Consider the following 23,636-nt stretch of genomic DNA (forward strand, 5'->3'; position numbering starts at 1 on the left):
GACTTACCACCAGGAGATGGAAAAACCTGGAGAGGAGGGAGTATAAAGGAAGAGACGGGCACCTGTGGCTTGATGGCAAGATTGGGAAAAAAACTGCAACACTACGCACTACATGCTTCCTAGTGTCACACAGCAGCTCATACATAAATAATAATAAGAGTGCTGCTTTCATTATGTGTGTGTTGGGGCAGGGGGTGGAGGGATAGATCTGGAAAAAAAAAATAGAAAACATTAGTTTCGACTGATTCTAGGTACTGTTTTATAATGTACAGAGAACCAGATTTGAAATCAGAAGACTTGAGTTTGCTACTCTGCAGCTACTTTGCCTTATGACCCTAGAAAAGTCACGTTATCTCCCTTGGCTTCTGGTTCCCTTTAAACAATAGAAAAATACTTGTCTTAACAGGATGGGAAATTTAATGACAAACACGAGACTGCATGACATATAGCAAATGCATAACAATCTTTTAAGAGAAAACATCAGCCCACCAAGTGCAGAGCTGAGTCCTGGCGGGAGAGGTGGTCTCCAGCCCGTGGCTTTTGGGCATCCTGCCTCACTCCTCTCATGCCAATTTGTGACCTCACTGCCCAGCCCAGTGGGTTCAAGTTTCCGGTTGCCACATACAGCTCTGCACACACAGCATTTTCAAGCTTATGGGTCAAGATGCAGAGGAAGTGACTCCAATTATGAAGCAATTCTCAGATAATTTAGTGTCATGCCCCATGGATGCATCTCTAAACATATGTGCCCCTGATCTCATCACTTGAGATTCTGTGTTAACAGAGAAACTTCACTCGAAACCTTTCATGTTTCCTAGTACATTCGAGTCTGACACAACAAACACCTTATCTCCTACCCAAAACAGCCTGCTGGTATACACAGAAGTTCAGAGTCTTGAATTCACAACCCAACCTGACAGTCTTGAAGCTCTTTGCACACACATACACCCCTCTGCCCTCCCAACATGGATCACTACCCTGAAATAAGGAAGGTACAACCAATGTAACACAGAGATGGTTCAAATTACAAACGATTAAAATATATGTATGTATATATTTTTAAATGTTCTCAGCTACTTAAAAAGAAAACTACCAAGTAGGAAGTAGGACATCACAGATAAGGCAAGGCACGGTGAATGAATTCAGGGTTCTAATAGGCTTTACTTCACATGTAATATAACATGGATAAATAAAATGGATAAAAACTAGGCATCTGTAAGGTTTTAATAAGATTATTTGATGAAGGAAAAACAGTCTAGGATTAGCTTTGACATTTAAAATCTACTTTATTTATTTATGTCTTTTTAGGGCCGTACCCGCGGCATACAGAGGTTCCCAGGCTAGGGGTCCAATCAGAGCTGTGGCCACTGGCCTACGCCACAGCCACAGCCACGCCATTCTGAGCTGAGTCTGTGACCTACACCACAGCTCATGGCAATGCCGGATCCTTAACGCACTGAGGCCAGGGACTGAACCTGCATCCTCATGGATGCTAGTCAGATTGGTTTCTGCTGAGCCACGATGGGAACTCCAAAATTCACTTAATTTAAATAAGGCAGATGACCAACTTCAAGCAACCTATTTATTCAGCATAAAGAACCTTTGTTTAAACATGTTTCTCATCTTCTACAAGAAGCAAAAGCAAGTCTAAAAAAGAACCAAAACAAAACTTTTGATTGTTTGTAAAATATTCTAATTCCTTAAGATGCCAAGAACAATCTGCTGAAACTAAATTTCACAAGGGGCAGGATTTACCTCAAGGCCATGTTCACCTGCAACCTGCTGATAAATCTGTCAAAAAACAAACAAAAAAAAGATTTCTTTAAAAATCAGACAATTGTAGTCACAATCCCTCACATTGGACAGTTGAGAGAAATCAAAATCTGTTCTATCCTTAGCTTTACCTGTATGACTTTATAACTCTTGAGCAAGTTTTTAACATAATCTTTGGCTTCCCCACCCTTACAGGGAAAAGAGAATCTGGAAAGCAATCACAGAATCCTAGTGGAAACTAATCCAGGTTTAGTGATTCAGAATACTCAGAATTTAAGTCACCCTTATTAGATGAGATTGGAAGGTTGGTTAGAGACTGGGGTTATAAAATGATACTATTTCTGATAAAATGAAATTGCCTTTTATTTGGAAAAGTTTATATTTAATAATTGACTTCCTGATGGTTCAAACAACAATATGCAATCACATGTGCTTGGTCATCAATTTGCTCTTCTCGTCCTCCAAAACTTGTTAAATCACAATTTTATACGGCTCACACACTGACAGCTGCCCCTGGCACAATTCACCATGATGTGACATTCTATAAATGAGACCATGTTGGTTTCTATCTAAGGAGGTTTAGCTACCAGAAAACTTCCTATAAAGACTGCACTGCAGGAAAGGTCCTCTCCTCTGCTTTCATCAACTGCCAAGTTCTAGTCACGGTCCCATCAATTAGAGTAAGATGCTCATGAGTTCACTATGTCTTTCTTCATCCTCGCTCATCTGTAAATGTACTACTGCTACTTTCTACAGAAGACAATGGAAAGTGTGTAATTGCTGTTGGTAGAAAAGTAGGTCTTGAATTCATCTTGCAAACAAGACCTGTTCTATCTACCTTTTCATTTAGGAGGCTAAAAGCAGAATCGGCTTGACTTCAAGGACTCTGTTTTCTTAGCCTCCAGAAGAACCTGACAATCCAATGTTCAAAACACTGTCCTCTAGGAGCTTCCTGGGGGCATAGCAGTGAAGGACCCAGTGTTGTCAATGCCGTGGTGCGGGTCTGATCCCTGACCTGGGAATTTCCACATGCCACAGGTGTGGCCAAAAAATTTTAAAAAAAGATAAAATGCTGTCCTCTAGCATGTGAAGATATTAAGGGAATAGTAATTTATTGCTACTATAATTTCAAGTTTTAAGAGATTTCAACTCTTACATTTGCGTGCTTCACTGCAACCAATGGGTAATGAATCTAAATGCAAGATAACAGTTTGTGATGGAAAGATCCCACCCAGTCAGTATCTTTTCTGTCAGGAAGTCTCCTGGAAGGAGCATAACAATGAGCTGGGTACAATGTCCCAAGTCAGAAAAAATGCCCCAAACTTTTCCAAAATGATACTCAACAGGGGCTAGTTCATGTCTTACTACTTCACAGCTTGTTTTCTGCTATTCCCCAGAAAAAAATGAAGCCCAACCCACTAACTGATTGCTTTTTCTTCATTTCCCCAAACTTTGACAGGATCAGGTTTTTCTGCTCTATTTCCACCTCACTCAAATCCTGGTGGAATTAAACTATCATTTATTTGAATTATGCAAATTCAGCTAAACAGCTTACGGCTGATTAAAACAACATGCAGTCACCCAGACATAGCCAATAAAAATGTTTTTGTAGTAGGAACTTGGACTCTAATCTTGCTGTCTCCCCTGTGCTCATTCCTTAACCTAAATGCGGGTCCCTTCTTGAAAACAGCTTAAGAGATGTCCTCGTATTCAAACAGACTGGACTGGAGACAAGAATATAATCTACTCGCTGGGTCAGCATCCAGCCAACAAAATTGAGGCTTCCCAGTTATGCATTTAAACAAAGCAGGAACTTAGTTTTCAGGGATGGGTTCACTGAGTATATACATTATTTCTTGGTAAAGCCATCCTATCATTCTGCCACTCAGAAGGATTTCTACCCTCTGACCTCCTTTCATATCCCAAATACCACCCCATTAAGGGGGAGGGGACAATGAGAGAGAAGGAAAACAAGAGAAGCACTATCCAAAAAATAAGAAGAGAGCTCTGGAAAAGACACTTGACAGTATCTTTTATACAAATTATAAACCAGCCACAGATTCCTAGGCACCTAGAATGGACCTCCCCTTTCTGGCCCACCTAAGTAATCCCTGTATTGCTCAAAAGTCACTTCTTAGAAGCACTGCCTAATTCTTCCCTCTCCCAGGTCAAGTGCCACACACTCACCTCCTTTAGAATACTTAAGTGGCTATACTGCCACCATGAGCTGTGCAACTCCACTTGGCTGTAAGCAAATCAAAGGAGTTATGCCTTCACAATCTCAGAAGCTCAGAACATGGAAACCACGTGTTCTCCTTTAAAAGAGCTCATATACCTGAAAAGAAAAAGGAGACACACATAATTGTCTTTCAAGTTAAAAGAAAAGCTTCTTTAATAGAAAGTAGCTTTCGGAGTTCCTGTCGTGGCGCAGTGGTTAATGAATTCGACTAGAAACCATGAGGTTGTGGGTTCGATCCCTGGCCTTGCTCAGTGGGTTAAGGATCTGGCGTTGCCGTGAGCTGTGGTGTAGGTTGCAGATGCGGCTCGGATCCCGCATTGCTGTGGCTGTGGTGTAGGCCAGCGGCTACAGCTCTGATTAGACCCCTAGCCTGGGAACCTCCATATGCCAAGGGAGCGGCCCCAGAAAAGGCAAAAAGACAAAAAGACAAAAAAAAGGAAAAAAAATAGAAAGTAGCTTTCAAATTTGTGTGTATTGGCAGGAGCAGGGAGACGTTAAAAACAGACAAGTGGGAGTTCCCATTGTGGTGCAGCAGAAATGAATCTGACTAGGAACCATGAGGTTGCGGGTTCCATCCCTGGCCTCGCTCAGTGGGTTAAGGATCCGGCATTGCTGTGAGCCATGGTTTAGGTCACAGACATGGTTTAGATCCCATGTTGCTGTGGCTGTGGTGTAGGCTGACGGCTGTAGCTCCGATAAGACCCCTGGCCTGGGAACCTCCATATGCCATGGGTGTGGGCCTAAAAATACAAAGGACAACAAAAAAAAGACAAGTGATTCTTAACCATTCTTCTGTTCCAATACATCTAAGGATCTGATAATCACATTAGCAAGAGTGCTCCATGGTGACTTCAAATCTGAGCAGAGAGCTGAGAAGAATCTAGGGGATGGGGAAGAACCTCTGACACATTCATATTTTTGACTACTCTTGAGAGAACCCAAAGATCTACAACATGTATATTTAAAATGCTCTGGTTCGTATGCTCTGGAGGGTGATAAGTGGAAGTTACCCCCTTGGCCCTAAGCTTGATAGATGTTTTGATATTATGGCACCATATGACTCTGTGGCTATCTGCTGGTCTTAGGACCTGAGACTTTTTTTTTCTTTTCAGGGCCACTCCTATGGCATATGGATGTTCCCAGGCTAGGGGTCAAATAAGAGCTACAGCTGCCAGCCTATGCCACAGGCATAGCAATGCTAGATCCAATCTAAGTCTGAAACCTACCCCATAGCTCATGGCAACACTGGATCCTTAAGCCACTGAGCAAGGCCACATCCTCATGGATACCAGTCAGGCTCTTAACCCACTGAGCCACAATGGGAACGCCGATCTAAGACTTTATGGAGGAAATTATATGCTGTCAAGGTAATGAAAAATTTAGGAATTTACAAAGATCACAGGTGATTGCTTCTCAAATGTATTTTAAAAATCATTTTATGGGAAAGATTTCCTCACAAGTGATACAAAGCAACAATACAGTAGTTCAGTGCCAAACAACCACCCTTTCCCCCAAACAACTTGGGCTAAATTTATGTATTACATACAGGGTGAAAATCAGACAGAGGCACCCCTCATTACTGAAATTTCATCCTTTTCTAAAAAAGTTGATGGAGGGCTAAAAATTTCAGAAAGTGGGATCCTACATTTCACTACTTTATTTATTGCCTTTTAGGGCCACACCGGCAGCATATGGAAGTTCTCTGGCTAGGCATTGAATTGGAGATGCAGCTGCCAGCCTATGCCACAGCAACGTGGGATCAGAGCTGTGTCTGCAACCTATACCACAGCTACGGCAATGCCAGATCCTTAACCCGCTGAGCAAGGCCAGGGATTGAACTTGCATCCTCATGGATACTAGTCAGGCTCGTTACTGCTGGCCGCAATAAAAACTTCCCTTTTCACTACGATAAACCAGAAAATTATGTCTCCAGCCCTGCAAAGAACTTCAAGGCAATTTCTCCCAAATAACTACAGGTAAGTATCAAAGATGTCTATAAAAAAAGGCATTTTCAACACCAATTACCTATTTATGTAATGATTATGAACTTGGTATAATTCTAGCAGACATTAAAGAAATACAAGACTGTCCCTGTTATTACTTGTTTAAGTTGACTCTTCTGCTCATGTCACAATCACTTGCTACAGCAATCATCTGTCTACACTATCTAAAATTTCTTTGAAGTATTTGCATGGAGCAGTTATTCTTAAAGTCTGGTGCCTGTGAGGGCCCCTGAGATCCTTTCACTCTGACAGCTAACAGAGTGTGTGCATGCATATTCTTGTGTTCAAAGACACTATCGGTTTTAATTTCTAAATACCATAAACAGTGATATGTATGACACACCTAAATGAGAGCTCTTTGGTGTCCTCAGTAATTTTTAAGGGAGCTCTGAGAGCAAAAAGTTTAACAATAATTTATATACAGTAATAATGGCTCCCTCACAATGAACATCTGGTTAAATGAGTTCCTCAGTAGAAAGATTTCCCCTATGTGATGCCAACAGTTTTTCAATATTGGCCTATGTTTGGGTTGTTTTCTAAACCTCTTAGGCTTGCCCACTTTGCTACAAGACTTTTCCATCTAATAGTATGAGAAAGATAATAAAGACAATGCACAAAACTTTTAAACAGCACAAGCACTAAACAAGTATTACTTAAGGAGACAGATGAAGTGTGACTGCATTGTACTCTACAGGATCTGACCTAGACTTCAGGGCTAATTATAAGTTCTTTATAGCTAGTTTCTGACTCAGACAGTGTTTCAGGTGAACATTCCCACAGAATTTTACAGAGATATTCATAATGAGAACTCATATGATAAGTAGTTGTAAGTCTTCCTTGGTGAGCATATATTTATGAATACCAGGCCTTTCTGCATAAAGGTATGTAACAGGTACTGAATATTTCATCTTCACATTTTGTTACTAGATTTACATTGCTGAAAAGGAAATGACTGAAGCAACACAAGACTCATCTCCATCTACAGAATACCTAAAAAGACACATACTGACTTTGCCCTTGATGAGTTAGTTACTGCTGCACCCAAATGCATATACACCACTACTATCTTCATTCTGGCTCATGTCCCTGCAAAAGAGAAACTGTTTAGTAATCCAAAGAGACAATATGAGGAGTTCCCATTGTGGCTCAGCAGGTTAAGGACCCAACATAGTCTCCAGAGGATGCAGTCTGATCGCCGGCCTCAATCAGGGGGTTAAGGATCCAACCTTGCAGTAAGCTGCAGACTAGGTCGCAGATGTGGTGGGGATTTTGCCCTGGCTGTGGCAGGCCAGTAGCTACAGCTCGCATTCCACCCCTAGGAACTTAACTTCCATATGCTGAGGGTGGGGCCCTAAAAAGAATAAATAAATAAATAGCAAAGATAAATACAAGGCAAAGATAAATAAATAAATAAAAAGCAAAGGAGTTCTCGTCGTGGCCAGTGGTTAATGAATCCGACTAGGAACCATGAGGTTGCGGATTCGATCCCTGTCCTTGTTCAGTGGGTTAAAGAGCCGGCGTTGCTGTGGCTGTGGCGTAGGCCGGCGGCTACAGCTCTGATTAGACCCCCAGCCTGCGAACCTCCATATGCCGCGGGAGCAGCTCAAGAAAAGGCAAAAAGACAAAAATAAATAAATAAATAAATAATTTTTTAAAATAAAAAGCGAAGGCAGTACGATGTGAAGGAAAGAATTTGGGGTTGGAAATGAAGAAATCTCATTTCTAGTCCTGTTTCTGTCAATAATAATCTGTTTAACTTTCAGCCTGTCTCCTCTCAGACACTGCGCTTAAGAGGAAAGGAGGGGTATGACCTATACAGCTCAGTTCCACCGTAATACCAAATGAACTTGCTGGCTGATTCGGGAAACTTATTACTAACTGAGGGTGTACTTTTTCCAATTAATGCAACCTGAGCTGCTGCCTCAAGCCGTCTTAGAACGTCTGGGTTTGTATAGAACTTCACGTTACATACCTCATGCAACAAAGGGCATTTCCCATGTGAAATTTCGCCTACTGAAATTTGTTCTTAATCTTTTTGAGTGTGGACTTCTCCCTTCCACATTTATCCCTACGACAGCTCCATGTGCAACCAAGCTCGTTTTTCACACGAAGTTGAGAAAGGTAAGCACAATGTGTTTGGAATGAGCCCTTCCTCGCTGGTGGCCCTGGCCCGGCGACAGATACCTCGACCCCTCACCTCTACTTCGGTTCCCCGCCGCATCCTCTGAAGCCCTATACTCCAGACTGACTGCCTACAAGGACGCTGCTGTCACCTACCCTGCTGGGTGGCCGGAACTCGGCCTCACTTTACGCCGTGTAAACAACCTCCCCTACCGTGTCCGATCTCGGTGGCAATTCCTTCCCCAGCAGGCGGAAAACAGGTCGTCTCGGCTTCCGGGGCGCTGGAGGAAGTCCGGCCCCACGCAACAGCGTGAGGGGGCGGGTCGCGTCGAGGCGCCGCGCAGGCGCGTAAAAGATTAGGAGATGACGCCACTTCAATGGGCTGCTCCCCACTCTGTAGGGTCGACTGGAGGCACGCAGTGTGGGAGGTTGTTGCTGCTGTGTCCATGGCGGTGGGGACAGGCCATGGGACCCGTTCAGCAGGGCTTGAGAGAGCAGCTTGTAGACTCCATCTCCTCAAAAAACAACCATATTCTCACAACGGTGTCCTCCGGGAAATCGAAGCCCCTCTGCCCCCAGCTGTCCTCGTTTCTCGCTTCGCTCCACCTCCCCGTGCCGTTTTTAGTACCTTACTATCATTCGTTTATCAATGTGGGTCCATATCTTGTTGCAGTAATGGCTGTCATTTGCTGCATTGGTTGTGCATCTCACAGCAGTAGCTCATAAATACCTGGTAATTCTTGACTACTGGACTGATGGAAGTTTACTCATCCCTTTACCAAGGACAGGATTGAGCGCCTAAGTAGTCCTGAACTGGACTGTGGCTATGGCACTTTGGGGACCGGGAAGGTAAATTAGAAATTAAAATTGCTGTTGTCCTAGTATCCTTAGGCTGTCATAACAGAGTAACACAAATTGAATGGTTTTAAACAACAGATATTTGTTCTCTCACAGTTTTGGAAGATGGAAGTCCGAAAAAAAGGGGTCATCAGGATCGTGTTTCCCGTGAGACTAGGTAAAGCCCTTACCTTTTCCTAGTTTCTGGTGTGGTCCATCCCACAATCTTTGGCATTCTTTGGCTTGTAGCTGCCTAATTCCATTCTCTTAACTCTGCTCTAATGGTGTTCTATCTGTGTCTTATTTCTGTTTCATAATTAATCATAATTAAGTTCATTTGTGTCGGTTTTTTAGATTCCGCTTATAAGTGATATCATATGATAGTTGTCTTTGGCTGACTTCACTTAGTATAATAATCTTTACATCCATCCCGTGTTGCTGCAAAAGGAATTATTTCATTCTTTTTATGTCTGAGTAATATTCTCTCTCTCTCTCTCTCTATATATATATATATATATGTATTTGGTCTTTTGTCTTTTTAGGGCCACACCCATGGCATATGGAGGTTCCCAGGCGAGGGGTTGAATCGGAGCTGTAGCTGCTGGCCAACACCATAGCCACAGCAACAAGGGATCTGAGCCCAGTCTGCGAACTACACCACAGCTCACGGCAATGCCAGATCCTTAACCTACTGAGTGGTGCCAGGGATCAAACCCGAGTCCTCGTGGATACTAGTCGGGGTTGTTAACCACTGAGCCACGACTGGAACTCCGAATATTCTATTGTTTATATGTACCACATCTTTATTCATTCACCTGTGATAGACATTTAGTTGCTTCTAAGTCTTAGCTATTGTAAACAGTGTTGCTATGAACTTTGGGGTGCATGTATCTTTTTGAACTAGAGATTTCCTCTCTTTTGGATATATGCTGGTAGCAGCATGGGATCTCTGGATTATATGGTAACTCTATTTTTAGTTTTTTAAGCAACCTCCATATTGTTTGCCATAGTGGCTACACCAATTTATATTCCCACCAACAGTGTTGGAGGGTTCCCTTTTCTCTACACCCTCTCCAGCATCTGTTATTTGTAGATTTTTTTGTTGATGGCTATTCTGACTAGTGTGAGATGATACCTCATTGTAATTCAACTTGTATTATTAACATCCCCCCTTAATAGCAAAACCTGACAAAAATAGCACAAGGAAAAAAAAAACCTAGAGACTAAACTCACATAGATACAAAACTCTGAAATAAAATATCAGCAAATGCACCGGGGTACTCCATTTGAAACAAGAAAGCGTTTATGAAATAATTTAATATTAGAAAATCTGTTGCTATTAATTCTGTTAATAATTTAGAAGTTTAAAACTATATCATCATCTCAACTGATAAAATGTCTTAAAAATTTAATATCTAATTTGACTTAAAAGAGAACACTTTCAGGAGTTCCCGCTGTGGTGCAGTGGGTTAAGGCTCCAGCATTGCTGCAGCTGTGGCATAAGTTGCAGCTGCAGCTTGGATTTGATACCTGGCCTGGGAACGTTCATATGCTGAGGGTGCAGCTGAAAAAGAAAAAAAAAAAAAAAAAAAAAAGGAAAAAGGAGAGAACACTTTCAGCAAAATGGGAATGAATAAATAGCAACTTGATAAAAGGCACCGGAAATCTCTAGTAAACATTATACATAGTAAGACACTAGAAACATTCCCATTACTCACTTAAAAAAAAAATTATGACTGCACCCCTGGCACATGGAAGTTCTTGGGCCAGGGATCAAACCTGTGCCTCCACAGTGACCTGCAGTTGGATTCTTAATCCATTGCACCATAGTGGGAACTTGGAGACATTCCCATTAAAGTCAGGAAAAAATGAATACCCACTTTCACTACTAACGTTCAGCATGGTGTTAGACTTTTTAACCAATGCAACAAAACAAGATAAAGACAAAAAAAAAAATTAGGGAAGGAAGAAATAAAAACATTATTTTCAGATTATATGATCTTCTTTCTAGATGACGCAGGATAATGAAATGACAAACTAAATGGTTCAGCAAGGTGGCTGAATTCAGTATAGAAACTGAAAGTTTTTGGGGTTCCTGTCATGGCTCAGTGGGTTAAGATCCTGACTAGTATCTGTGATGGATGCAGGTTTGATCCCTGGCCTCAATCAGTGGTTTAAGGATCCTGAGTTGTCACAAGGGGCAGCATAGGTTGCAGATGTGGCTTGGATCTGGCATTCCTGTGACTGTGGTGTAGGTGTGCTGCTGCAGCTCTGATTTGACCCCAGCCTGAAAAAACTTAAAATTTTCTTATATGCTAGTGATAAAATAGGGTTTAAAAAGGAATCCAATCTGAATACACTGCACAAAAGATGTACAAGACTTTTTATAAGAAATAAGTATTGAAAGACAGGAAGGACTTAAGTAAACAGAGCTATTCATGTTCCAGGATAGGAAAATTTAGCGATTTTAAGATAAAAGTTTATGACAAAAGGTTTTGATACAATGCCTGTTAAAATGCTGATAGGAATTCTGAAGAGCTTTCTTTGTCCAAAGTATATTATTCTTTTGATACACTCCTGGGTTCCATTTATTGATATTTTATATAGAATATATCTTATTAGTGAGATTGGTATATAGGATTTTTTTGGTACTACATTAATCAGATGTTGGAATTTAAAATTATATGAGATGCCTTAAAATAAATTAGGAAGCATTTCACATTTTTTCTGTGGTCTGAAGTAATTTAAGTAACTTTAGAATTATCTTTTTTAAGGCTGAACAGAGAGCTCAGCTGTGAAATTATGTTATATGAAGCATTGTTATCTGTGGGTTTTAAGCTACTCTCTTCTACGGTAATTGAATTGCCGATCTTTTCTACTTTTTCTGGGATCAGTTATAATTTATACTTTGCTTGGAATCCATTCATTTCTAAAAGATTTTTCAAATTAGTTGTTGTGTTAGACATAGAATTCTCTTGTGATTTTAAAAATCTGTTCTGCACATGTGGTTGTTTACTTTCTCATTTCTAACCTTAGTATTTTTGCTTTCTTTTTTTCTAAATCAGGCTCACAAGGGATTTGTCCATTTTGTTGAACTCTGCAAAGAACGAGCTTTGGAGTGTATTTTTCTGCTATTGTCTTCTATTTTTCAATTTTACTTTTCATGGTAGTTCCTCTTCCTACTCTTTTTTTGTTGTTGTTGTTATTCTTTTCTAACTTCCAGATATGAATCTAAGATTCTTTGTTTTTTCTAAGTGCCTTCATTTTTAATCTTTTGTTTTTAATGAAGATATTTTAAGGCCATAAATGTGCCTCTGAGTACAGCTTGCATTTGTTCTATAGTTTTTAGTTTAAAGTCTTTTTTCATTCCTCTTTACATATGTTGTAATTTTACTTGTAATTTTCTCTTTTATCCAGTGGTTATTCAGGACTTGATATCACATTTTTAAAATATTTAAGTTTTTGATCAGCTTTTTATTTTTTCTGTGTACAAAGAATTAGATCCTGTGCTTATTAAATTGAGATTTTCTTCTTTGTCAAGTATATAATCAATGTTTACATATTCCATGGACATTTAAAATATGCATATTTTCTACTTATGTTTGAAATTGCATACATTTCTATTACACAGGTTTATTGGTTTTAGTATTCAAATTTATTGATTTCAGAATTCAATTCTCTGATATATTTCCTTGATCAGTATAATTCTAAAGGAGGTGTGATTGAAATTTCCAACTTAAATATATTTTAGACAAGTTTTTCTTGCATTTCCTAAAGGTAGGTTTTTGTATTCAGTTGCTGTGTCTTTGGTTCATATAGGACTATGACAGCATGCTCCTTTTTGTAAATTGTGCATTTTATAAATTACCTTTTTTCCTGTTTAGTGCTTTCAGTTTCTCCTTCTGCTACTACTCCTTTTTTTTTTGGAGGGGGGCCGCACCTGTAGAATATGGAAATCCCCAGGCTAGAGGGTTGAATCGAAGCTGCAGCCTCCAGCCTAAGCCACAGCCACAGCATCGCAGGAGCCAAGCCACATATGTGACCTATGCTGCAGCTTGCAGCAACACTGAATCCTTACCCACTGAGCAAGGCCAGGGATCGAACTTGAATCCTCATGGATACTAGTTGGATTCTTACCCTGCTGAGCCACAACAGGAACTCCTAGTGCTTTCAATTTATATCTAACCAATATATCATTATCTGATGTTAATGTTACCATTTCTCCTTTCTTCACTTTACCTCTGTTTGTCTGCTTCTCTTTCTTTTTTTTTTTTTGGTTTTTTGGTTTTTTTTGTCTTTTTTGCTATTTCTTGGGCTGCTCCCGCGGCATGTGGAGGTTCCCAGGCTAGGGGTCAAATCGGAGCTGTAGCCACCGGCCTACGCCAGAGCCACAGCAACTCGGGATCCGAGCCGTGTCTGCAACCTACACCACAGCTCATGGCAACGCCGGATCCTTAACCCACTGAGCAAGGGCAGGGACCAAACCTGCAACCTCATGGTTCCTAGTCGGATTCGTTAACCACTGCACCACGACGGGAACTCCTCTTTTTTTTTTTCTTTTCTTTTTTGTCTTTCTTCTTTATTTTCAATCTTTCATTTTACCTTAAGTTTCATTTCTAGTTAAAAAAAGTATAGATATAACAAATGAGCAGCCTGAGTTTTCTTTTTCACCCGGAGAGTTTAGCTACTGTGCAGAAGCCAGCTACCATCATGAGCAGATCTGAAGATTCATGGTGGCTTAGAGCTGGGATACTTTTATGTTGCAAAAGAAAATTTAATATTATATATATATATATATATATATTTTTGTCTTTTGTCTTTTTGGGGCCACACCCACGCCATATGGAGGTTCCCCGGCTAGGGGTCTAGTCGGAGCTACAGCTGCCGCCCTACACCACAACCACAGCAACACCAGATCTGCGCCACCTCTTCAACCTACACCACAGCTCACAGCAACGCCGGATTCTTCAACCCACTGAGCAAGGCCAGGGATCAAACCTGCATCCTCCTAAATGCTAGTCAGATTCATTTCCACTGAGCCAGGACGGGAACTCCTTAATATTATATTGATGTTAAAATAAACAGTAGTTTACAATTTAGTTTGTGGTATCACTCTTGTAAAATCATTAAGTACAAAAGATAGCCTAGAAACATAGCCATCAAAATCTTGACAGTAGATTTCTCAGGCTATTCTGTAATGAAAACACAGGGACTATTGTTAAGATTATTTACATGCTGTATAGAATCAGCCAAGGATCAAAAGCCTGTCATCTCCTTAGCTAGAAACAGTATACCAATGCTCCCAACCCCTTCTCCTTTATCCCAGTACATTTGGTAGCTTTACGCTATTAAAAAAACAAAGAAAACAAACAGCTAACTCCTTTTAGATACGTTTCTAAAAGTGGAGATCAAGAAAAGTCTCAAGGAGAACAGCCAAATCAAACAGAATTGCTAACCAGTCAGGACTTCACTGTGACTCCAGCAGCTGCACATGAGTGTCCTCGAGTGACAGGTTAATGATCAGGACTGCAGGAGCATAGGTGCTCCTGAGAAAGCTACTGGGCATCTTTTGTCCCCCTCTTCTTGAGTGGCTGTTGCCTGCTGTGAACTCTCCTAGTAAACTGATCAGCCCCCTGCATTCTGTTCTTTTCCCACTATCTGCTATAGTCCCACTATAAAGGGACATACCTAGACACACAGATGCTATAACCCCTTGAACACAAAAATCTGGCTCTTTTTTTTTTTTTTTAAACTCTGTACCCTCATGTCACTTAGCTTTGAAAAGCTCATCACCCAGATACTGTTTCTGAATTTGAAGGGACAGAATTATACGGAGAAAACTTGTTGAAAGTTCTGAAAAACAAAAAGGAAGGCTTAAATAATGGAAACATGCATCAAGACCTTGAACATGAAGATTCACTACTATAAATATGTGATTTCTCCTAAAGATACCATGATATTTTTTTCTGTCAATTAACTCTTTAATTTTCCAGGAGAACATTTTACACTTTCCACCTCTCTCATCAGAACTCTTATGTCCTTGATTTCTTATTGATAAAATAGAAGCCATCAGTCCTCCCCTTGCCCCTACCTACCCACCCTCCTGACTGTCCCATTTAATCTTCCCTCCTGTTAGTATAGATCAGTCTAGGCTCTTATTTACTCCCAGTCCCTCCATCCGTGACCTAGACTCCCTCTCCTCCCAACCACTCAAGGACTGTGATCCTGCCATTCATTCTCTCTTTTCTGAATGGTCAGTTTTTCCCTTTCTGCTGAATGATTCCCATTAGTCTATGGATAGCTTGTAACAACCGCAGCCACTGCTCCACTTCTGGGCTTTCGTTGCTCTCTCTCCACTTCTTGATCTTCTCTTTGGTTGTTCCAGGGATACCACACTCCTCTTTTTTCTCCTATCTTGCTAGCTCTCCTTTTTGTTTGCTTAATTCTTCTCCTTTTCCTCCCAACCCTCAAGGTTAGATACCCCAGTCCTATTTACATTGATGTTATTGTTGGTTTCCTCCAGTGTAATGACTTTAATCATCTTAATTTTGACGCACCTCAAATTAATTCTTTTTTTACCTACACCATAGCTCATGGCAGTGCCAGATCCTTAACCCACTGAGCAAGGCCAGGGCTTGAACCCACATCTTCATGGATACTAGTTGGGTTCATAACCCCCGAGCCACAATGGGAACTCCTTCAAGTTAATTCTTTAGTCTTGACAGTTCCTCTGAACTGTATACTCATATATCCAGACCGTAACTTCACATTTCTAGTTTGCTGTTTAATACATATTTCAAACTTAACAAGTCTAAAATTAAACTTTTGACTTCTGCCACCCTCAAACCTGCTCTTCCCATAGTATTCCTCATCTTATTATGATACTAGCATTCATCCAGTCATTAGGATCAGAAACCTTGGGCTCATCCTTGATGCCTCTTTTGTAAACGCAATCTATATCAAACGCAGTCTCTATCAGCAAATGACTTCTACTTTTAAAATATATACTGAATCTGACCACTTCTTTCCCCTAATATAATTACTAACCTCGTCCCAGCCACCAACATCTTTGCCTGGATTGCTGCCTGAGCATCCTAACTGGACTCTGCTTCTACCCTTTTCTCTCTGCATCACACAGCAATTAGCGTAATCCTATTAATCACCAGTCATGCTCCTGTGCCGAACTGCCCAATGACTTTTCACCACACTTTAAAATAAAATCATAAATCCCTACCATGGTCTGCAAGGCCTATGAGATCTCTACTTCAGAGTGCCTCTCCAACCCATCTGCCACTGTCCTGCCTACTCTCACCACTTCAGCCATTCCAGCTTTCTTATTCCTCGTATATGCCAACCGTGTTCCTGCCTCACAGTCTTTGTACTTGCTACTGTCCCTGCGCAGAGCCATCATCCTCTAAAACACATTCATGACTTGTCCTCTCACTTCATTCTGGGGTAGGTTTACCAGATATCATACAGGATACTCAGTTAAATTTGAATTTCTCATCAACAAGGAGTAATTGTTTAGTATGTATGTCTTGAATATTTGTTGTTTATCTGGAATTCAAATCTAACCAGGTGTCCTATATTTTTATTTGCTAAATCTGCCAGTCCTTTTCTGGAGCTTTTATTGTTTTAGTTCATGGGAGGGGCTGTCCTTTCCTGGCTCCTGCCTCAGTTGCAGCTTTCCCACTAGCACAAGCCTGTGCTTCAGGTGTTAAAACCCAGTATCTAAGGCACATATTTGGTTCAGTTACTTTGCGGATCACAAGGCTTCAGTTCTCATTGTTGCTGCCTCATTGTTTAGGGCATCTGAATATCTCTATATGTAGATCGGTAGATACATATGTGTGTATGTGTGTATAGAGAGGAGAGAACCTGTTTAATATACATATTAAATATAGATAATATATAAGCATATATTTAATATAATATATTGATTATATTAATATATTTAATATATACTATATTTAATATATAACTTATTAAGGATAGATATATGAATAATTATCATATGGATCAAATATATTTGATATATAATATACATAAAATTTATATATAAATATAAAATTTTTTATTATAGTTGATTTACAATGTTCTATCAATTTCTGCTGTACAGCAAAGTGACCCAGGTTTATATATATATATATATTTTTTCTCACATTATCCTCTATCATGTTCCATCACAAGTAACTAGATATAGTTCCCTGTGCTGTGCAATAGGATCTCATTGCTTATCCACTCCAAATGCAGTAATTTGCATCTACTAACACCAAACTCCAAGTCCATACCACTCCCTCCTCCTCCCCCTTGGCAACCACAAGTCTGTTCTCCATGTTCATGGGTTTGTTTGTTTGTTTTCTGTAGATAGGTGCATTTGTGCTGTATATTAGATTCCAGGTATAAATGATATCATATGATATTTGTCTTTCTCTTTGTGATCTATTTCTCTTAGTATGAGAGTCTCTAGTTCCATCCATGTTGCTGCAAATGGCATTATTTTGTTCTTTTTTATGGCTGAGTCATATTCCATTGTGTATGTGTATGTATATATATTATTATGTATAATATATTTATATATTATATATGTGTACATGTGTATATGTGTGTGTATATATATATATATATATATATATATATATATATACCACATCTTCTTAATTCACTCATCTGTCAGTGGACATTTAGGTTGTTTCCAGGTCTTGGCTATTGTGAACAGTGCTCCTATGAACATAGGGATGAATGCATCTCTTTCAGTGAAGGTTTTGTTTGGATACACGCCCAGGAGTGGAATTTCTGGGTCATATGATAGTTCTATATTTAGTTTTCTGAGGTTTCTCCATACTGTTTTCCATAGTAGTTGTACCAATTTGCATTTCCACCAAGAGTGTAGGAGGGTTCCCTTTTTCCACACCTTTTCCAGCATTTGTTATTTGTTGGCTTGTTAATGATGGCCATTCTGACTGGTGTGAAGTGGTATCTCATTGTAGTTTTGATTTGCATTTCTGTAATAATTACTGATGTTGAACTTTTTTTTTTCTTTTGGCTTTTTAGGGCTGCACCTGTGGCATATGGAAGTTCCCAGGCTAGGGGTCAAATTGGAGCTGTAGCCATTGGCCTACACCACAGCCACAGCAACACAGAATCTGAGCTGTGTCTGCAACCTACACCACAGCTCATGACAACGCTGAATCCTTAACCCACAAGGCCAGGGATCAAACTTGCATCCTCATGAATGCTAGTCAGATTTGTTTCCTCTGAGCCACAATGGGAACTCCAAACATTTTTTCATGTGCCTGTTGGCCATCTGTATATCTTCTTTGGAGAAATGGCTGTTCAGGTCTTCTGTCCATTTTTCAATCGGGTTGTTGGCTTTTTTGCTGTTGAGTTGTATAAGTTTTTTTATATATTTTAGAGATTAAGCCCTTTTCAGTTGCATCATTTGAAACTATTTTCTCCCATTCTGTATATTGTCTTTTTTTTTTTTATGGTTTCCTTTGCTGTCCAAAAGCTTGTCAGTTTGATTAGGAGGCTTATTTTTGTTTTTATTTTTGTTGCCTTGAGAAAATGGCCTAAGAAAACATTTATGTGGTTGATGTCAGAGAATGTTTTGCCTGTGTTCTCTTCTAGGAGTTTGATGGTGTCTTGTCATGCATTTAAGTCGTTAAGCCATTTTGAGTTTATTTTTGTGCATGGTGTGAGGGTGTGTTATAGTTTCACTGATTTCCATGCAGCTGTCCAGTGTTGTTAGCACCACCTGATGAAGAGACTGTCTTTTTCCCATTTTACATTCTTGCCTCCTTGGTCAAAGATTAATTGACCATAGGTGTCTGGGTTTATTTCTGGGTTCTCTATTCTGTTCCATTGGGCTGTATGTCTGTTTTTGTACCAGTACCACACTGTCTTGAATACTGTAACTTTGTAATATTGTCTGAAGTCTGGGAGAGTTATGCCTCCTACTTAGTTTTTTTTTTCCCCCCCCTCAGGATTGGCAATTCTGGGCCTTTATTGGTTCCATATAAATTTTTGGATTGTTTGTTCTAATTCAGTGAAAAATGTCATGGGTAATTTGATAGTGAGTGCATTGAATCTGTAGGTTGCTTTGGGTAACATGGCCATTTTTGCAATATTAATTCTTCCAATCCAGGAGCATGGGATATCTTTCCATTTCTTTGAATCCTCATTAATTTCTTTGATTAATGTTTTATAGTTCCCAGCATATAAGTCTTTCATGTCCTTAGTCAGGATTATTTCTAGGTATTTAACTTTTGGGGGTGCAATTTTATTTTTTTTTAATGTTTTATTTATTATTTTTTAATATTTATTTTTTAACAATGAGACATATACAGCTTTACTTCTTTTCTTTTTGTCTTTTCTGGGGCCGCACCTGTGGCATGTGGAGGTTCCCAGGCTAGAGGTCTAATCGGAGCTATAGCTGCTGGCCTACACCAGAGCCACAGCAATGCCAGATCCGAGCTGCATCTGCGACCTACATCACAGCTCTCGACAATGCTGGATCCTTAACCCACTGAGCAAGGCCAGGGATCGAACCTGCAACCTCATGGTTCCTAGTAGGATTTGTTAACCACTGCACCACAGTGGGAACTCCCTACAGCTTTATTTCGTCATTGTAAAAAGTCATATTCCAGCAGAGACGCATTCTCTGTCTCAGCAGAAAGCGAATGCTCCGTCTGAAAAGCACCTTCTTAAGATCTGACTGTGTAACTCTGAGCTGACATCTCGATGCCCTCAAAGCTGGGCCCTTGCTGTGTGGCAGTTGCTTTCGCCCTCCTCCCTGGTGACGCTCTCTGGGTGGTTGTGACCCCCTCAAATAGCAGCAACTAAACACAATTTCACCTGGACAGGCTGCCCTTACAGATGGCCCTTTTCCTCTTCCAAAAGGAAGTTCACAGGATTAACTTTCTGAGAAACAGGTTATGTCTGAATTTCATGTATCTTCTATTAAGTCTGCTGAAATCAAGGCAGATAATAAGTGTATTATTACTATCATATTGTGTTAGTTCTGTTCCTCACTCTCCAGCCATTTTCTAATATCTTGCATCATCTTCAGCATCTTCAGTCTAAAGTCTTTTTCCTGGAGGCTGATAATCTCCAGATCACTTGCCGTTTTCTGGGGTGTTTTCTTGCTCCCTTATTTGAGTTATAGTTCTCTGTCTTTTCATTCTTATAGGTTTTTGATGTGGTGACCTTTTTGCAGACAATAGAGTTGTAGCCTCTCTTACTTCGGATGTCTGCCCCCCTTGTGGCTGAAGTTGCTACAGGGGGGCTTGCTGTAGGCTTCCTGATGGGAGGGACTGGTGCCTGCCCACTGGTAGGTAGGGCTGATTCCTATCCCTCTGGTGGGTGGGGCTTTGTGTCTGAGTGAGATTAGAGGTGGCTGTGTGCCTCTGGGGGTCTTTAGGCAGCCTATTTACTGATGGGTGGGGCTGTGATCCCACCTGGATTATTGTTTGGCCTGGGGCTTCTCAGCGCTGATGGGTTGGGGCCAGATTTGCCCAAAATGGCCACCCCTAGAGGAACACATGCTGATGAATATTCCCGAAAGCTTTGCCGTTCCCCCACAACAAGCCACAGTCACCCCCTGTTTTCTGAGGAGATCCATCAAGAACTGCAGTCAGGTCTGACCCAGGTTCCTATGGAGCCTCTGCTTTGCCCTGGGACCCAGTGCACATGGCAGCCTGTGTGTGCCTTTCAAGAATGGGGTTGCTGTTTCCCCCAGTCCCGTGGAGCTCCTGCACACAAGCCCCACTGGCCTTCAATGCCAGATGCTCTGGGGGCTCTTTCTCCCAATGCCAGATCCCCAGGATTGGGGACCTGATGTGGGCCTCAGAACTCTCACTCTTGTAGGTGGGTCTCTGTGATAAAGTAACTTTCCAGTCTGTGGGCTTCCCACCTGGGAGGTATGGGGTTGCTTATATTATGTAATCACCTCTCCTACCTCTTGATGTGGCCTCCTCTTTGTCTTCTGGAGTAGGATATCTTTTTGAAAGTTTCCAGTCCATTCAGTTGAAGGATGTTCAGCATTTGGTTGTAATTTTGTTGTTTTTATGAGAAAAGATGAGCTCCAGTCCTTCTATTCTGCCATCTTAATCCCATCTCCTCTAGCCATTTTCTTTTTTTTTCTTTCTTTTTTTTTTGTAAAAGACAAAAGGTCTTTTTGTTGTTGTTGTTGTTGCTATTTCTTGGGCCGCTCCCGCGGCATATGGAGGTTCCCAGGCTAGGGGTTGAATCGGAGCTGTAGCCACCGGCCTACGCCAGAGCCACAGCAACTCGGGATCCGAGCCGCGTCTGCAACCTACACCACAGCTCACGGCAATACCGGGTCGTTAACCCACTGAGCAAGGGCAGGGACCGAACCCACAACCTCATGGTTCCTAGTCAGATTCGTTAACCACTGCGCCACGACGGGAACTCCGCCATTTTCTTATCATACATAATTTTCAGGCCATACCTCTCCCTTTTTGGGTGATTGACTGGAGAGTATTTCCCCTGGGAGATGCTTCCTACAGACGTGTGGTATGTGGTATCAGACACATCCATTTTGCTCTGACAAAACTGAGGTCTGGAATTTCTTTTTCCACATTTCTGTGCTAAGACAGTCCAATAATTAAGTCACACTCACTCCTTGGGAAAAACATAGTGCATCAGAACCTCATCGTTTATGGGCTTCTAGGAGAACATCTCCCTCCCTTTTATTTGTAGAACAGCATATGTGAATTTGTGTGGACAGGAGAAGATGGCTGGACATCCAGCCTGCTTCTGTATATAACAGGTTCCTTTCTGTCTGTCACCATCAGTCAACAGTCAAAACAGCACTTACGATCTTCCACAACCCTCAGAGCTGCCTTCTCCTGAAGTCACTTTGCAAATCATGTTGAATAATTTGGAATTGAAAAGAGAATGCAGTGGCCTACCCAACCTAGAAATCTGATCTACATATTTCCGCTAAAAACGTCACTGGAAATGCAAAAAATGAGTGTGACTTTTTTTTATTGCAGAAGCTCTACAAGAAAGCATGTCTAAAATCACAGAACTGTGCATACACAAACAGACACACTCACACACACATATTAGGATCAAAGAATCTTAGATACGTAGTTGGGAAAGCACAGGGAAAAGCTGGCAAGAGAAGATATGGAGGTTTGAGCAGAGGAAGATGTGGAATGTTAGAGTAATGGCATGGAAGTGGCTCTTGGTACATACAAAAAGGGGAGTGGGCAGGCAGAGAGGATGATAAATCCAGGACACAAGAGAGAGAGAGCATCAGTGGCCATGCAGGAGTTAAAGATAGATGCCAGTTGGCTGGAGGAAGTGTTATATTATGGAGTGGTCGTTTGAAGGAGGTTGGACTTGCATGGTCCAGGGAGGAGCATCTGCTTAGCAGGACACCGCCATGGTCTTGTGTCTGTCCAGAACATCAGGGGACTCAGAAGATTCTTGGGTTCTATCTGACTGATTGCTGGTGATCGATCAGCTAAAGGCACTTTCTCCAGAGCCGATGCTGCTCGAGGTTGCGTGGGTTCGTGATCGGGTGAGCTGAGTCATGCTGGAAGATGGGATGTAGTCCATTCCCTGCAAAAAGTATTTGAAGGCCTCGGTGAGCTTCCTGGGCTGAACTAGGGGTAGTCCACAGTCTGCCATCTTTAGCAAAGTTGTATTTACAGGATTCAGGCAAGAATTACATTTAACCACAGCCTCAGCTGAAGTGAAATGTCACCGACCACCAATAAAGTGGAACACTTTAATGCCTGTGATTTGTTATTTTGTCCCAGGATGGCTCTTTCAATCTCCAGGTCTTTGTATCCATTATAAGAACTCAGGAAGAGCTGTAGGTTTTCTTGGCTGATATCTTGGGCAATATGCAGTCTGTAGGTTTGAATCAGGTCCAAGTTGGCTTGCAACTCTTCTTGCCCAAAGTGATGAGCCAAAATAATGTCCACAAAATTGGTTGTCAATCCTGAGAGTGTGGAAGCTTCGCAGTTAATCCAGCCTTTTAGCACAAGGGTCAATGTTAATGAGCATGAGACTTTCCACAAGCTCTGGATGATTGAGGGCAAATCTCCTGAGGATGTAAGCTTCATTTCCAACTTAAACCCCAATGATGCTTTTCAGATTTGAGTGGGCAAGAACAGAAGGCAGCATTTCAGCCAGTTCATCCATTGTGGGGTACTGGTACCCAGTTGGGAAAGAGGGTACACCTTCCTGCTGGCATAGGGCATCCACATGACAGACAGCAAAGTGCTGGGTGATTTCTTGCATATCCTCAAAGTTAAAAGAACACATTGAAACAGGCTTTATGATTGAGGCCATTGTCATGGTGTGTCATAATAACTGGTCTATTTCCTTTTGGTAGGCCTTTTATAGTAATGTGGACCATACCATGAGTTGTTTCTATATCATGTTCCTGACATTCAAAGTCCTGGAAGTTTTGTGTGCCATTCTTACCATTTAGAAGTGGTTTGAGGATTTCCCATCATGGCGCAGTGGAAACGAATCCGACTAGGAACCATGAGGTCATGGGTTCGATCCCTGGCCTCGCTCAGTGGGTTAAGGATCTGGCATTGCCGTGAGCTGTGGTATAGGTTGCAGATGCGGCTCGGATCTGGCATTGCTGTGTCTCTGGCGTAGGCCAGCAGCAACAG

The 23,636-nt window shown here is 41.2% G+C and overlaps 1 protein-coding gene, 1 long non-coding RNA gene, 1 other non-coding gene and 1 pseudogene across 7 annotated transcripts in view; 1 reads left to right on the forward strand and 3 right to left on the reverse strand.

Annotated features, from left to right (window-relative positions):
- Nucleotides 1-1,568: 1,568 nt before the first annotated feature.
- Nucleotides 1,569-8,421, reverse strand: LOC125135494 (uncharacterized). 3 transcript variants are annotated; one of them, XR_007136977.1, is made up of 4 exons: nt 8,293-8,421; nt 7,026-7,101; nt 3,961-4,108; nt 1,569-1,791 (listed from the first exon to the last, which is right to left on the reverse strand). It is a non-coding gene; the product is annotated as an uncharacterized LOC125135494 (long non-coding RNA). The 3 variants fall into 3 exon arrangements; XR_007136976.1 differs by having other exon boundaries at nt 7,022-7,101; XR_007136975.1 differs by lacking the exon at nt 7,026-7,101.
- Nucleotides 2,552-2,678, reverse strand: LOC125137044 (small Cajal body-specific RNA 15). The gene has a single exon (XR_007137352.1). It is a non-coding gene; the product is annotated as a small Cajal body-specific RNA 15 (non-coding RNA).
- Nucleotides 8,422-8,488: 67 nt separating the features above from the next.
- AP3B2 (adaptor related protein complex 3 subunit beta 2) overlaps nt 8,489-23,636 on the forward strand; it is a 91,729-nt gene continuing 76,581 nt past the window's right edge. For 2 of the 3 annotated variants that reach the window (XM_047795934.1, XM_047795935.1), the window contains exons 1-2: nt 8,489-8,985; nt 9,091-9,151. The gene's annotated coding sequence lies outside the window, so the exon portion shown is untranslated. The remainder of the gene's footprint in view (nt 8,986-9,090; nt 9,152-23,636) is intronic. The other variant, XM_047795936.1, reaches the window with a different exon arrangement.
- On the reverse strand, nt 22,361-23,348 carry LOC125135634 (protein NDRG3-like; annotated as a pseudogene).

Source organism: Phacochoerus africanus, chromosome 9, assembly GCF_016906955.1.
Source record: "Phacochoerus africanus isolate WHEZ1 chromosome 9, ROS_Pafr_v1, whole genome shotgun sequence".
Lineage (NCBI taxonomy): Eukaryota > Metazoa > Chordata > Mammalia > Artiodactyla > Suidae > Phacochoerus > Phacochoerus africanus.